We start from the raw sequence: 3835 nt of genomic DNA, 5'->3' as shown, positions 1-3835 counted from the left end.
GTTGCTGGAATTTATTGCGCTACGCTACGCTCCCATTTGTAAAAACCATTGTACGAACCAAAATAAACATCTATTATTCGCTTTCGCTCCACGATAGCTCCGAACTCAACAGTTTAACTTACTGGCAGCTTGGCCCGTTGCTGGCACAGTAGGCAACAGAATCGAGGCAAAATGTCGCGACTGTTATGTTGGACTGTGTTGTTAGACTGTGCCACAGTCTAACATAACAATTGCGACGCTCAATGCTGCAAAAGTTGTTAGGGGTTTGACAGATGGAGAGACACTAGCGCTCCAACCAGCGAGTAATGTGAACCTCAGACATGTCGTAAGCATTATGTTTGTTTTGCATCAATTTCCTACGTAATTTAGGAAATATTTGAGTTATTTTCTTGCCTCCAAGGGTTTGTGTAGTATCAGAAGGCATATATGTTTCTAAAACTGATTCTAAAATAAGCGCAAGTATGGACGAAAACGTTGAATCTAGTGGAAAGCTACAACACATTCGTGAAGAAACACTAGTGACATTGGACAGAATTGCAGCTTACCACGTTGATATCAAAACAATACAAACACACAGATTCACACGTAAGAAGCACAGACATGCACCTCTACATGCAAAAGCGATCGATAGCTCATTTATCGTTCTGTAGGCCTACTGTGTTCGTCATTGTCGCCTGTTGCTGCAAGTACGACCTTCATCTTTATATTATTCTAAGTGGGACAAGCAACTGCTAAATAGTGAGAGAAATATGCTTAAAACATTCTGATGAGCTGATTACATTACATTTCACGCAAAACCAAATATTTGAATAATTTTCAAACATTCTGTCAGTGAACAAGGTGCTATCAAAATAATGTCATCACACGAAGTGACTAACAACGGATGTGAATAGCTAACTGCACTTAATCTAACCACTTAAACAGGAAAACTGCAGGTCTGTGTTGACGATTCACACGAATCTGACACTGAAACATGGAGAGTTGAACTGGCTGCTTCTGTGTCATAGGATTGTTTTACAGCTTTAGATGGAGTGTCGAATCTTTGTGGCAGTTTCCTCTTCATCGTCAGTTGAGGTGACTTATTTCGGATGTCATACAGTTTATTATTGTCTGCGTTCATGAACTGGTTTTGTTCGAAATGTAACGAACAAAACCTAATATTATTATACAGGTAAACTGGGTCTTTTTTCGTAAGATCTTCTTGTCTACTATTAACTAGCTATTTTCTGCTCCTAAAACGAAACAAATCATTAATACACATGTAGTTTGCAAGTGAATCCTGTCGATACAGTTTATTAACATGATGGTATATACCTCTCAAGATCCTTAGGAAACCTAAAAAAAGACAGGTGTGGTGTCTTCTTCCTGTTGTTAGATTAGATTAGATTAGTACTTGTTCCATAGATCATGAATACGACACTTCGTTATGATGCGGAACGTGTCAGGTTAATAAAAGTTGTCTATACAAGATATTACATTACACAAAATATTACATGCCACTTAATATTTTTAATCCGTTTTGTTGGGGTTGGGTAAATCACCCACTAACTATATCAAAAAAATTCATCTAATGAGTAGAAGGAGTTTCCATTAAGAAATTGTTTTAATTTCCTTTTAAATGCTATATGGCTATCTGTCAGACTTTTTATGCTACTAAGTAAGTGACCAAAGACTTTGGTGGCAACATAATTTACCCCCTTCTGAGCCAAAGCTAGATTTAACCTTGAGTAGTGAAGATCATCCTTTCTCCTAGTGTTGTAGCCATGTACACTGCTATTACTTTTGAATTCGTTCAGATTGTTAATAACAAATTTCATAACTGAATATATATATTTTGAGGCTACAGTGAAGATCTCTAGCTCTTTAAATAAGTGCCTGCAGGATGATCTTGGATGAGCTCCAGCAATTATTCTGATTAAACACTCTTGGGCAATGAACACTCTTTTACTCAGTGATGAGTTACCCCAGAATATGATGCCATACGAAAGCAGAGAATAAAAATAGGCATGGTAAGCTAATTTACTGAATGTATATCACCAAAATTTGCAATGACTCTAATAGCATAAGTAGCTGAACTCAATCATTTCAGCAGATCTTCAGTGTGTTTTTCCCAGTTCAACTCCTCATCAATGCATACACCTAGAAATTTTGAATATTCTACCTTAGCTACCGATTTCTGATCGAAGTCTATATTTATTAATGGTGTCATTCCATTTACTGTGTGGAGCCATATGTACTATATTTTGTCGAAGTTTAATGAGAGCCTGTTTGCAGGAAACCACTTAATGATTTTCTGAAAAACATTGTTTACAATTTCACCAGTTAATTCTTGTCTGTTGGGTGTGATAGCTATACTTGTATCATCTGCAAAAAGTGCCAGCTTCATGAATATAGAATGGCAAGTCATTAATATATATTAAGAACAGCAGAGGCACCCCATTCTTGATTGTTCCCCAGCTTGAGAAATCACCAGTTTTTTGCATATTATGCGAAGTGCTAATTTCAATTTTCTGCCCTCTTCCAGGTAGGTATGATTTAAACAATTTGAGCACTGTCCCATTTATACCACAGTACTTGAGCTTATCTAGAAGTATTCAATGATTTACACAATCAAAAGCGTTTGAAAGACCACAAAAAATCCTGACAGATGACTTCCAGTTACTCAGAGCATTTAATATTTCATTAGTGAAAGTATATATAAAATTTTCCGTTGAAAAATGTTTCTGGAAACCAAACTGAGATTTTGTTAAAACTTTATTTTTGCAAAGGTGTGAAACTACAATACATTACTTTTTCAAGAAATTTGGATAAGGCAGTCAGAAGAGAGATCGGGCAGTAGTTGTTGACATCAGACTATCCCCTTGTTTATGCAGTGGTTTAACAATGGCATACTTCAGTCTATCTGGGAAAATACCCTGCTTCAAGAACTATTACATATATGGCTAAGAATCCCATTTATCTCTTGGGAACAAGCTTTTATTATCCTGCTGCAAATGCCATCAATTCTATGTGAGCTTTTATTCTTGAGAGAGTTCATTATCTTCTTAATTTAAGAAGGAGAGGTGGGTGAAATTTCATTTGTATCAAATAGTGTTGGTAAGGCCTCTTCCATTAACTGCCTTGCTTCTTCTAAAGAACATTTAGATCCTATTTTCTCTACAACATTAAAAAAATTATTATTCAAAATGTTTTCGACTTCGGGCTTGTTGTTTGTGAAGTTCCCATTCGCTTTGATGGTAATGCCGTTATCCTGTAGTCTTGGTTGCCCTGTCTCCCTTCTAATAATATTCCTAATTGTTTTGAGTTTGTTATCAGAGGTATTAATCTCAGACATGATGCACATGCTTCTGGACTTTTAAATGACCGTTCTTAATGTAGCACAGTAGTTTTTATAATATGTGGCTGTTTTTGGGTCATTATTCTTTCTTGTTGTTAGATACAGTTCCCTTTTGTGGTTACAAGATATTTTTATTCCTTTAGTAAGCCAAAGTTTTTTGCATGGTTTCTTATAATTAGATTTAACTACTTTTTTGGGGAAACAGTTTTCAAATTCTCTTACAAGTGTATCATGAAATGACTTATATTTTAAATTAGCATCGGGTTCCTTGTACACCTCATTCCAGACCAACTGCTGAAAATTTCTTTGAAATATCTAATTGCTGAGTCATTGTTGCTCCAATTTATTGCGCTAATAACGCTCCCGCTTGTAAAAACCATTGTAGAAATCAAAATAAACAACCACTATTCGCTTCCACGATCGCGCCGAATTCACTTACTAGCCGCTTGGGGCGCTGCAGACGCGGTGGTAGGCAACAAAATCGAGGCGAAGTGTCGC

Source organism: Schistocerca cancellata, chromosome 2, assembly GCF_023864275.1.
Source record: "Schistocerca cancellata isolate TAMUIC-IGC-003103 chromosome 2, iqSchCanc2.1, whole genome shotgun sequence".
Taxonomy (NCBI): domain Eukaryota; kingdom Metazoa; phylum Arthropoda; class Insecta; order Orthoptera; family Acrididae; genus Schistocerca; species Schistocerca cancellata.
The sequence above is the reverse complement of the archived record's forward strand: the minus strand, read 5'-3'. Positions refer to the sequence as shown.